We start from the raw sequence: 13,101 nt of genomic DNA on the forward strand, positions 1-13,101 counted from the left end.
ATATATGTTATGTAGTGTTTGACACTTCAACAGGAAGCAATATAGAACTACTTGGCAGTTGGCTCTTTTCATATTTCTTTGATAGAGTGTGCTTTCTCCTCCTACTCAAATGGAAGAAGGGTTGGACTTTATCAAGCACCTCCTCTCAGGTATTTCTAATCAAGTTTGGCAGCACCATTTGCCCCAGAAGTGGGGTAGAGACCAAGGGCAAGAACATTACTCTGAAGGCCATGTGAAGAAGTAATGAGCATCTTGCCTGGGTCGGTGAGTCTAATACAAGGCCCAGCATCTGCAGGAAAACCAAGGATTTAGAGAGCATTCAGAGATTGAAAGGTTAAATAGAGATAAGTAAAGAAGATTTCTAAGGTTAAAAACTAAAGCATCAATTTTTGCTATCAACCTTGATTCTCAGGCTAGGAATCAGCACCATTGTTATCCTTATCATTATGCTTATTATATCAGTATGAATAAAGCTCTATGCCAAACATTTTATATATGCAAACTCTTATTTAATCCTATGAGGTAACTGTTGCTTTCCCATTTTTATTGCTAAGGGTGTGAAAGAGTAAAGAAAGAGATTTAAGTGGTAGAAAATGGTAGCATTGTGGTTTGAACCCAGGCATCTGACTCCAAAGCTCACACCTTAAATCCCGATCAATGTTCTTATGCTCACTAAAGTAACCACATCACCTTCCAACCCCTTCCACAGAGTCAGGCTCAAGGCAACTGCCTCAGTTCTGCTTGGAGGAAGTGGCAGCATCAGGATAGGACTGGTGGTGTTCCAACCCTTTGTGGCTCAGATTCTGCTCTTTGTTTCTCTCTGGCGTCCTGTGCTTCCCAATTATTATCCTAGCTCATGGTAACCCCTAACATATCCTTTCACTGTCCTGCCCAAGCTCTACGATTACAATCCACCCATGTAGCTATGTGTCACAGAAGGCAAAAATGATTAAACTGTAGGGAAAGGGCTTCCCTTGTTGAATTTGTCTTTAAACACGTAGAAGATCAATTTCCTAGTTCTATAGCTGCCAGGCATTGAAAACCTCAAGGTAAGTTGACTCAACACTTTGTGGGTTTCCTATTAGCCACCTCCCCAATCACCTCAAATATATCTACCAAGATCCTTTTTACTTTCCCGTTAAGCTGATTGCTTTCTCTCTGCTAAAATCTTTCAGCATCATTTTCCTTTGGATACTTGTTCCCAAATCTTTAAAATTTTTCATCCCATTAATTAATTGGCCCATAGAGATGAAGCCAAATGCCTGGGCTGTCCGGGAGGAGGAAATGTTCCATAAGGAAGGGGAAAAAACTGTTGACCTCCCCTTCTGTACACCATTCTGTCCCACCCACAGTCATTGCTTTAGCTTAGAGGAAAGGGAAGATCTAATACATCTTCCTTCTTAAGTTCAAACTGTGGGAATCAACTTCCTCCTCCTGCCTTCTCAGGGGCATCACCTGCTTGTTTTCTTTTGCCTGGATGGAGGCTTTCTCTGAGGACTGTTTTGAAGTAATTTGCATGCTTGGGTAGGCAACAGAACCTAATTCCTGTCTTCCTCACCCCCCCTTCACCATCATACCATTTAACCATTATTTTCTTTTCCCTGGAACTATAGCCACCAGCTTCTAATGGTCTTCGCTAGAGTTTCTCCCTCTCTGCAGAGCTCCTTCCTACTCATGAGAACCAAACAGAGCCAGCTGGCTTTCCCACCTCCTCCACACTTATCACCAATGCCTTCAACGTTTGGCCTGCCCCAACCCATCTGTTGGGTTGGGGTGAAAGGGAGTTTCAGATCAGCTGAAAGAGAAAAGTGGCAGGTATGGAAAACTGGGAATTAAGGGAACATTAAGGTCAGCCCCAGGGTGAAGAGCTGCCCAGGCTGGGCTGGGCCCAGGAGCCAGAGCCAGAAGCCCCAGAGGGCTCAACCGAGAGCAGCAGCACACAGACCCAGAGCGAGTGAGAGGTGGGAACCAGGCAAGGGGATGAGTCACACAGAGCAGCCCAACGCCCAGGGCCAATCCAGAAGAGGGGCCAGGTCAAAGCAAGTCATGACAGGAGAGGCACAGGATAGAGGTGAATCCAAGGGCAGGAATCGAGAGGCAAAAACAGAGCAGAGTTGAAGGGAGGCAGAAGAAATCAAGTGTCAAACAACAAGATGACAGGGGATAAGGAGTGTGGTATGCTAGCCAAGGGCTGAGTTTAAATTCCACCACCTAAACAACACCCCAACCATATTTGTGTCTGTTCATTCTAGAAGCATATATAGGTTCATTCACTATAAAGCCACAAGGGGCTTCCAATTGTTTCTTACTCCCTGATCTGAGGCATTGTTTCTAACAGATGCCAAGGACAGTTATGTCTGGCTTCCCCCCACAGGCTATTATTCCTTTGTTCATTATTTGGGTGCAGACTCACACTCAAGTCCCAGTTTTGCTGGTTAAAGTTGCCCTACCATTTGATTGGTTTTGGCCCACAAAATGGCAATGCTGTATGGTTCAACCTAGTATCACAACAGCTTAGACAGCTTACTTTTCTAAGCCTCAGTTGTCTTTTCTGTAAAATGGGGAGAACATCTCCCATGCTATAGTGATTAGATAAAGTCACAGATTTTAAGGTGTTTGGTATAATGTCTCACACCTGGTAAACACTTAATGAACACTATTATTACCCCTAGATTTTAGGAATAAACATTTGGAATTAAATTTGATAGTAAAACACTAAGAACATACACTGGGCAGGTAGTCCTGAACATACATATAACACTTTTGATACCTGCTAAAGCTGAAACTCCAATACTTTTGGCTACCTCCTGCGAAAAGTTGACTCATTGAAAAAGACCCTGATGCTTCGAGGGATTGGGGGCAGGGGAAGGGGACGACAGAGGATGAGATGGCTGGATGGCATCACCGACTCAATCGACATGAGTTTGAGTGAACTCTGGGAGTGGGTGATGGACAGGGAGGCCTGGTGTGCTGCAATTCATGGGGTCGCAAACAGTCGGACACGACTGAGTGACTGAACTGAACTGAAGGGAACTTTTCATGCAAAGATGGGGTCAATAAAGGACAGAAATGGTATGGACCTAACAGAAGAGTTGACTCATTGGAAAAGACTCTGATGCTGGGAGGGATTGGGGGCGGGAGGAGAAGGGGACGACAGAGGATGAGATGGCTGGATGGCATCACAGACTTGATAGATGTGAGTCTGAGTGAACTCTGGCAAATGGTGATGGACAGGGAGGCCTGGCGTGCTGCAATTCATGGGGTCGCAAAGAGTTGGACACGACTGAGTGACTGAAATGAACTGAACTGAACTAACAGAAGAAGATACTAAGAAGAGGTGGCAAGAATACACAGAACTATACAAAAAAAGATCTTCATGACCCATATAATCATGATGGTGTGATCACTCACAGACAGACATCCTGGAATGCGAAGTCAAGTGGACCTTAGGAAGCATCACTACGAACAAAGCTAGTGGAGGTGATGGAATTCTAGCTGAGCTATTTCAAATCCTAAAAGATGATGCTGTGAAAGTGCTGCACTCAATATGCCAGCAAATTTGGAAAACTCAGCAGTGGCCACAGGACTGGAAAAGGTCAGTTTTCCTCCCAATCCCAAAGAAAGGCAATGCCAAAGAATGCTCAAACTACTGCACAATTGCACTCATCTCACATGATAGTAAAGTAATGCTCAAAATTCTCCAAGCCAGGCTTCAGCAATACGTGAACCGTGAACTTCCAGATGTTCAAGCTGGATTTAGAAAAGGCAGAGGAACCAGAGATCAAATTGCCAACATCCACTGGATCATCGAAAAGCAAGAGAGTTCCAGAGAAACATCTATTTCTGCTTTATTGACTATGCCAAATCCTTTGTGTGGATCACAACAAACTGGGAAATTCTGAGAGAGATGGGAATACCAGACCACCTGACCTGCCTCCTGAGAAATCTGTATGCAGGTCAAGAAGCAACAGTCAGAACTGGACATGGAACAATGGACTGGCTCCAAATCGGGAAAGGAGTACGTCAAGGTTGTATATTGTCACCCAGCTTATTTAACTTATATGCAGAGTACATCATGAGAAATGCTGGGCTGGATGAAACACAAGCTGAAATCAAGATTGCCGGGAGAAATATCAATAACCTCAGATATGCAGATGGCACTACCCTTCGGCACAAAGCAAAGAAAAACCAAAGAGCCTCTTGATGAAAGTGAAAGAGAAGAGTGAAAAAGTTGGCTTCAAACTCAACATTCAGAAAACTAAGATTATGGCATCCGGTCCTATCACTTCACAGCAAATAGATGGGGAAACAACGGAAACAGTGAGAGACTTTATTTTGGGGGGGATCCAAAATCACTGCAGATGGTGACTGCAGCCATGAAATTAAAAGACACTTACTCCTTGGAAAAAAGTTATGACCAACCTAGATAGCATATTAAAAAGCAGAGACATTACTTTTCCAACAAAGGTCCATCTAGTCAAAGCTGTGGTTTTTCCAGTAATTATGTATGGATATGAGAGTTGGACTATAAAGAAAGCTGAGTATCAAAGAATTGATGTTTTGGAGAAGACTCAAGAGTCTCTTGGACAGCAAGGAGATTCAACCAGTCCATCCTAAAGGAAATCAGTCCTGAATATTCATTGGAAGGACTGATGCTGAAGCTGAAACTCCAGTACTTTGGCCACCTGATTCAAAGAACTGACTCATTTGAAAAGACCCTGATGTAGGGAAAGATTGAAGGCAGGAGGAGAAGGGGATGACAGAGGATGAGATGGTTGGATGGCATCAATGACTCAATGGACATGAGTTTGAGTAAACTCCAGGAGTCAGTGATGGACAGGGAGGCCTGGTGTGCTGCAGTCCATGGGGTCGCAAAGAGTTGGACACGACTGAGAGACTGAAATGAAATGAGTATGCAGCCCTGAGGGATCTATTTTATCTCCATCTAACTCAAGCAGGAGTGGGGCAGTGCAGTGTTAACTGCTCAGTCGTGTCTGACTCGTTGTGACCCCACAGACTGTAGCCTACCAGGCTCCTCTGCCCGTGGGCATGATCCAGGCAAGAATACTGGAATGGGTTGCCATGCCCTCCCTCCAGGGGATCTTCTGAACCCAGGGGTTGAACCCAAGTCTCCTGCATGACAGGCAGATCCTTTACCGTCTGAGCCACCAGGGAAGCCAAGGAGTGGAGATATGTTTAAAACCATAGCAGGCTTTGAAGTCAGCTGGTTAGTGGTTGAATGAATCTATCTTTACCACTGGATGACCTTGAGCAAATCATTCCACCTTTCTGAACGTCAGCTTACTTACCGGTTCTCTGAGAATAGCAATAGTACCTGCAGAAATACTGCCCGTGACATGTTAGCATAACACATGACAAATCGTGAAGGATCGGTATAGTAGTCCCCACGTGCTGATTAGATCTCAACTCTGACTCAGGTCTGCTCACATATTCCAGCTCCTAGCACAAAGCCACAGCAACTCTTGCATAGGAGGAGAACAATAGATAAGCACACCTGCCTATCTTCCATCCATTGCCCCATCTCCCACTTAGATTCTAGGACTTGTCTTACCTGGAGGTCCTGGACTTTGTGCTGCCAGTCATCAGCTATTTGTTCACAGCAGGTTAATCTGGGAGGCAATCTGGCTTGGTCTATGAACTCTTACTTCGTCTGTGGTTTTGGGGTTTCAGAGGTTGAAGGAGAATTTTTGGCAGGTGGAGAATTTCCCATTCAAGATAAAACAGCTTATTTTAATTTAAAAGATCTGTTAGGTTTCTTGGACATCAAATGGCTCTTATGAAGGAGAATATTAATTGGCTTCAGCAAAATGGTCACACTTCTGTGACCAAGCAAAGAGAGAACGTTTCCTTCTACATGCAGATGGATTTCAAAACTCGGTGCAGAGAGCCAGCAAGGATCCACTGATGTACAGCTGAGGCTGAAATGTCTGCAGGCACTGGGCTGAGCCTGGTCCATCTGCTGATTTTCCCCAGTGGAAAGTTGAGCTATACCAACCTCACTGCAGCCAGATTACATGCTGCTACTGGGAGTCATGTTAGGTCATCTTGCACAAAAATCTGCACAAACAAGCCAAGTTTCTTCGGTAAAAATCAAAGGCCCACTCCTCTCTTTCATCTTACCGGCTATACACCTCGCAGGCTCCCACGTTGCCACCTGCTGCTTACTCTTTGCATTGAAATCAGCAGTTTTATCTACTCAATTTGTGTAGGGTAACCCATGCTGCACAGACCGACCATGGCAGTGAGACAGAAGCAGCTCAGGGAGCTAAGAACACACTACTGTGACATGGGCATGGGGGGGCAGAAGTAACAGGGACCATGGGACAATTTCACTTTGGGTCAAAAGAAGGAAACTGGTGGACCCTATAACATCAGGGAATGGTTCTGTTGAAATTACTGACTCAAGAAAAAGTATTTGGCTCAGTTAATGAGTCAATAAAATTTCTGGTATTTCTTTTTTTTTTTGATAGTATATAACTTACAGATTGTGTAAAGATTGTCTTCTTTACAGAGTGTGTGCATGCTAAAGTGCTTCAGTCACGTCTGACTTGTTGTGACCCCCTGGACTGTAGCCCATCAGGCTCCTCTGCCCACGGGGATGCTCCAGGCAAGAACACTGGAGTGGGTTGCCATGCCCTCCTCCAGGGGATCTTCCTGACCCAGGCATCGAACCCATGTCTCCTAGGTCTCCTGCTTTGGCAGGCAGGTTCTTTACCACTAGCACCACCTGGGAAGCTCTCTTTTAGAGTATGTGGAAACAAATTCACGTCCAAGATGAACATTGAAATTAGAACCAGTTGGCCTCTAATGCAGCTGAAGAGGCTCAGGGGATTTTATGTCTTATTCAGCAATACATCATATTGGGCCCAACAAATTGTACCTGAGAATCAACTGGGTCAGAAGACAGAAACAATAGGAATTTCTATGATACCTAAATGTGAGACATCCAGAAACCTCTATTTCTGGAAAATGGCTCATTTCTCTCCATGTCTATTCTGAGGTATATTAATCTCAATTAAGAGAAATGAATTGAAAATAAATTAGTCTTGGGCAAGTGTGTTTAACCACCAGAGTCTCTTCCCTGTTGATTACATGTAATATGCTGAGACAAGAAGGTCATATTCCTAAGGAAATTAGTATCTTGCCTGAGAGGTAGTTTTTACCGAAGCCATGGCACATGCCGTTCCCTTTTGTTCTGTGGGGTTTTGTGGCGACTTTGGCAGGAGTTTCTGGGTGGAAAACCAAAAAAATGTATCAGACTTAAGTATCTCAAGTGACAGTAGCTTGAGGTCTCACCATCCCTCTTCCTTTTTATCCTCCCTTCTTGGGAGTGGTAAATGACCATCAGCACTTTCCAGGGGAAATCATGAGCTTGTTCATGAGCCTGATGCCAGAGTGAAAAGAGAGGGATTGTGAAAATCCAGAGAACCAGCCAGTTCATGACCACTTAGGCACATACAGCATCGATTCCCCATCTTTGACAAAGATACTATTAGAGGAAACTCTTCTCTTCTCCACTGTGGCAAAGTGGCCTATACTTGTTCTCTTCTCGATGATGTGAGAATTAATGAGGACTGCCATCCACTTTTAACTTCTCATATAAAGAACCTCTACGAATACAGTCATTTCAAAGGAGTAATGGGGATGGTGAATACCGTGATACAAATGAAGTATCTGAAAGCAAGTTCCAATAAAGGCTATTAATGTACTCATGGGACTCTATTAGGGGTTTCCTATGTACAAGGCACTAGTCTAAGAACTGTTTATGTAACTGTATATATACTTCAAAATAACCTGATGAGGAACTTCCCTGGTGGTCCAGCGGTTAAGATTCCATCTTCCAATGTAGAGGGCATGGCTTCAATCTCTGGTCAGGGAACTAAGCTCCTAATTGTTGCAGAGTGTGGCCACATATTAAAAAAACAATAATGTTATGAGGTAGGCGTGGTTACCCAAACAGACAAGTGAAAAACTGAGCCACAGAAAGATTAAGCAATAACTCATTTAAGGATATGCAAGTACTCAGCAGTAGCCCCAGGCTTTGAATTGAGGTAGTCTGACTCTAGAACCCAGGCTTTTCCCTGCTACCCTTAGATGTGTTAAGGCCTACTGGTTCTACTGTATTCTATTCAAACTCTCTAAAATGGAGAAAATGATGAGGCTAAATTTCTTTCTACAAGTCTAGGATTCTCTTTGCCATGTTTCAGGTGATGAATTCTCCTCTAATTAGTTTGGAATGCTGTACTGTGCTCAGTTGCTCAGTGTGCCGGACTCTCCATAGCCCATGCGCCAGGCTCCACCGTCCATGGAATTTTCCAGGTAAGAACACTGGAGTGGGTTGCTGTTTCCTATCCCAGAGTATCTTCCTGACTCAGGTATCAAACCCGTGCCTCCCATGCATCTCCTGCATTGGCAGGAGTGTTCTTTACCACTACTGTCACCTGGGAAGACTCTAGTTTGTGATGAATTAATCTTTTTTTAAATTTATTTTAATTGGAGGCTAATCACTTTACAGTATTGTATTGGTTTTGCCATACATCAACATGAATCCGCCACGTGTGTACATGTGTTCCCCATCCTGAACCCCCCTCCCACCTCCCTCCCCATGCCATCCCTCTGGGTCATCCCAGTGCACCAGCCCCAAGCATCCTGTATCATGCATCGAACCTGGACTGGCGATTCATTTCACATATGATATTATACATGTTTCAAAGCCATTCTCCCAAATCATCCCACCCTCGCCCTCCCCCACAGAATTCAAAAGACTGTTCTATACATCTGTGTCTCTTTTGCTGTCTCGCATACAGGGTTATCGTTACCATCTTTCTAAATTCCATATATATGCATTAGTATACTGTATTGGTGTTTTTCTTTCTGGCTTACTTCACTTTGTGTAATAGGCTCCAGTTTCATCCACCTCATTAGAACGAATTCAAACGTATTCTTTTTAATGGCTGAGTAATGCTCTGTTGTGTATATAGGTACCACAGCTTTCTTATCCATTCGTCTGCTGATGGACATCTAGGTTGCTTCCATGTCCTGGCTATTATAAACAGTGCTGCAATGAACATTGGGGTACATGTGTCTCTTTCAATTCTGGTTTCCTTGGTATGTATGCCCAGCAGTGGGATTGCTGGGTCATATGGCAGTTCTATTTCCAGTTTTTTAAGGAATCTCCACACTGTTCTCCATAGTGGCTGTACTAGTTTGCATTCCCACCAACAGTGAAAGAGGGTTCCCTTTTCTCCACACCCTCTCCAGCATTTCTTGCTTGTAGACTTTTGGATAGCAGCCATTCTGACTAGCATGAATGGTACCTCATTGTGGTTTTGATTTGCATTTCTCTGATAATGAGTGATGTTGAGCATCTTTTCATGTGTTTGTTAGCCATCTGTATGTCTTCTTTGGAGAAATGTCTGTTTAGTTCTTTGGCCTATTTTTTGATTGGATCTTTTATTCTTCTGGAATTGAGCTGCAGGAGTTGCTTGTATATTTTTTAGATTCTTTGTCAGTTGCTTCACTTGTTGTAATTTTCTCTCATTCTGAAGGCTGTCTTTTCACCTTGCTTATACTATCCTTTGTTGTGCAGAAGCTTTTAATTTTAATTAGGTCCCATCAGTTTATTTTTGCTTTTATTTCCAATATTCTGGGAGGTGGGTCATAGAGGATCCTGCTGTGATTTATGTCAGAGAGTGTTTTGGCTATGTTCTCCTCTAGGAGTTTTATAGTTTCTGGTCTTACGTTTAGATCTTTAATCCATCCTGAGTTTATTTTTGCATGTGGTGTTAGAAAGTGATCTAGTTTCGTTATTTTACAAGTGGTTGACCAGTTTTCCAAGAACCACTTTTTAAAGAGATTGTCTTTTCTCCATTGTATATTCTTGCCTCCTTTCTCAAAGATAAGGTGTCCATAGGTGCGTGGATTTATCTCTGGGCTTTCTATTTTGTTCCATTGATCTACATTTCTGTCTATTGGCACTGATTAGACAGTGCCAGTATCATACTGTCTTGATGACTGTGGCTTTGTACTAGAGCCTGAAGTCAGGCAGGTTGAGTCCTCCAGTTCTATTCTTCTTTTTCAAGATTTCTTTGGCTATTCGAGGTTTTTTTTGTATTTCCATATAAATTGTGAAACTACTTATTCTAGCTCTGTGAAAAATACGGTTGGTAGCTTGATAGGGCTTGCATTGAATCTATAGATTGCTTTGGGTAGTATACTCATTTTCACTATATTGATTCTTCTGATCCATGAACATGGTATATTTCTCCATCTATTGGTGTCCTCTTTAATCTCTTTCACCAGTGTTTTATAGTTTTCTATGTATAGGTCTTTTGTTTCTTTAGGTAGATGTATTCCTAAGTATTTTATTCTTTTTGTTGCAATGGTGAATGAAATTGTTTCTCTTTCTATTTTCTCATTATTAGCATATAGAAATGCAAGGGATTTCTGTGTGTTGATTTTATATCCTGCAACTTTACTATATTCATTGATTAGCTCTAGTAATTTTCTGGGGGGAGTCTTTAGGGTTTTCTATGTAGAGGATCATGTCATCTGCAAACAGTGAGAGTTTTACTTCTTTTCCAATTTGGATTCCTTTTATTTCTTTTTCTGCTCTGACTGCTGTGGCCAAAACTTCAAAAACTCTGTTGAATAGTAGTGGTAAAAGTGGGCACCCTTGTCTTGTTTCTGACTTTAGAGGAAATGCTTTCAATTTTTCACCATTGAGGATAATGTTTGCTGTGGGTTTGTCATATATAGCTTTTATTATGTTGAGGTATGTTCCTTCTATTCCTGCTTTCTGGAGAGTTTTTTTTTGTTTATCCTAAATGGATGTTGAATTTTGTCAAAGGCTTTCTCTGCATCTATTGAGATAATGATATGGCTTTTATTTTTCAATTTGTTAATGTGGTGTGTTACATTGATTGATTTGTGGATATTGAAGAATCCTTGCATCCCTGGGATAAAGCCCACTTGGTCATGATGTATGATCTTTTTAATGTGTTGTTGGATTCTGATTGCTAGAATTTTGTTAAGGATTTTTGCATCTATGTTCATCAGTGATATTGGCCTGCAGTTTTCTTTTTTTGTGGCATCTTTGTCAGGTTTTGGTATTAGGGTGATGGTGGCCTCATAGAATGAGTTTGGAAAGTTTACCTTCCTCTGCAATTTTCTGGAAGAGTTTGAGTAGGATAGGTGTTAGCTCTTCTAGAAATTTTTGGTAGAATTCAGCTGTGAAGCCGTCTGGACCTGGGCTTTTGTTTGCTGGAAGATTTCTGATTAGAGTTTCAATTTCTGTGCTTGTGATGGGTCTGTTAAGATTTTCTATTTCTCTCTGGTTCAGTTTTGGAAAGTTGTACTCTAAGAATGTGTCCATTTCTTCCCAGTTGTCCATTTTATTGGCATATAATTGCTGATAGTAGTCTCATGATCCTTTGTATTTTTGTGCTGTTTGTTATGATCTCTCCATTTTCATTTCTAATTTTATTGATTTGATTTTTCTCCCTTTGTTTCTTGATGAGTCTGGGTAATGGTTTGTCAGTTTTATTTATCCTCTTAGAGAACCAGCTTTTGGCTTTGATTTTTGCTATCGTTTCTTTTGTTTGTTTGTGGGGTTTTTTTGTTTTGTTTTGGTTTGGTATTTTGCATTTATTTCTGCCCTAATTTTTAAGATTTATTTCTTTCTACTAACCCTGGGGTCCTTCATTTCTTCCTTTTCTAGTTGCTTTAGGTGTAGAGTTAGGTTATTTATTTGACTTTTTTCTTGTTTCTTGAGGTATTCCTGTATTGCTGTGAACCTTCCCCTTAGCACAGCTTTTACAGTATCCCACAGGTTTGGGGTTGTTGTGTTTTCATTTTCATTCATTTCTATGCATATTTTGATTTCTTTTTTTTTTACTTCTTCTGTGATTTGTTGCTTATTCAGCAGCTTGTTGTTCAGCCTCCATATGTTGGAATTTTTAATAGTTTTTCTCCTGTAATTGAGATCTAATCTTACTGCATTGCGGTCAGAAAAGATGCTTGGAATGATTTCAACTTTTTTGAATTTACCAAGGCTAGATTTATGGCCCAGGATGTGATCTATCCTGGAGAAGCTTCCTTGAGCACTTGAGAAAAAGGTGAAATTCATTGTTTTGGGGTGAAATGTCCTATAGATATCAGTTAGGTCTAACAGGTCTATTGTATCATTTAAAGATTGAGTTTCCTTGTTAATTTTCTGTTTAGTTGATCTATCTATAGGTGTGAGTGGGGTATTAAAGTCTCCCACTATTATTGTGTTATTGTTAATTTCTCCTTTCATACTTGTTAGCATTTGTCTTACATATTGTGGTGCTCCTATGTTGGGTGCATATATATTTATAATTGTTATATCTTCTTCTTGGATTGATCGTTTGATCATTATGTAGTGTCCTTCATTGTCTCTTCTCACAGCCTTTGTTTTAAAGTCCATTTTATCTGATATGAGTATTGCTACTCCTGCTTTCTTTTGGTCTCTATTTGCATGGAATATATTTTTCCAGCCCTTCACTTTCAGTCTGTATGTGTCCCTTGTTTTGAGATGAGTCCCTTGTAGACAACATATATAGGTGTCTTGTTTTTGTATCCATTCAGCCAGTCTTTGTCTTTTGGTTGAGGCATTCAACCCATTTACGTTTAAGGTAATTATTGATAAGTATGATCTCATTGCCACTTACTTTATTGTTTTGGGTTCGAGTTTATATGCCCTTTTTGTGTTTCCTGTCTAGAGAAGATCCTTTAGCATTTGTTGGAGAGCTGGTTTGGTGGTGCTGAATTCTCTCAGCTTTTGCTTGTCTGTAAAGCTTTTGATTTCTCCTTCATATTTGAATGAGATCCTTGGTGGGTACAGTAATCTGGGCTGTAGGTTATTTTCTTTCATCACTTTAAGTATGTCTTGCCATTCCTTCCTGGCCTGCCAAATTTCTATTGAAAGATCAGCTGTTATCCTTATGGGAATCCCTTGTGTGTTATTTGTTGTTTTTCCCTTGCTGCTTTTAATATTTGTTCTTTGTGTTTGATCTTTGTTAATTTGATTAATGTGTGTCTTGGGGTGTTTTGCCTTGG

This window comes from Ovis canadensis, chromosome 16 (genome assembly GCF_042477335.2).
Source record: "Ovis canadensis isolate MfBH-ARS-UI-01 breed Bighorn chromosome 16, ARS-UI_OviCan_v2, whole genome shotgun sequence".
In the NCBI taxonomy this organism is placed as follows: domain Eukaryota; kingdom Metazoa; phylum Chordata; class Mammalia; order Artiodactyla; family Bovidae; genus Ovis; species Ovis canadensis.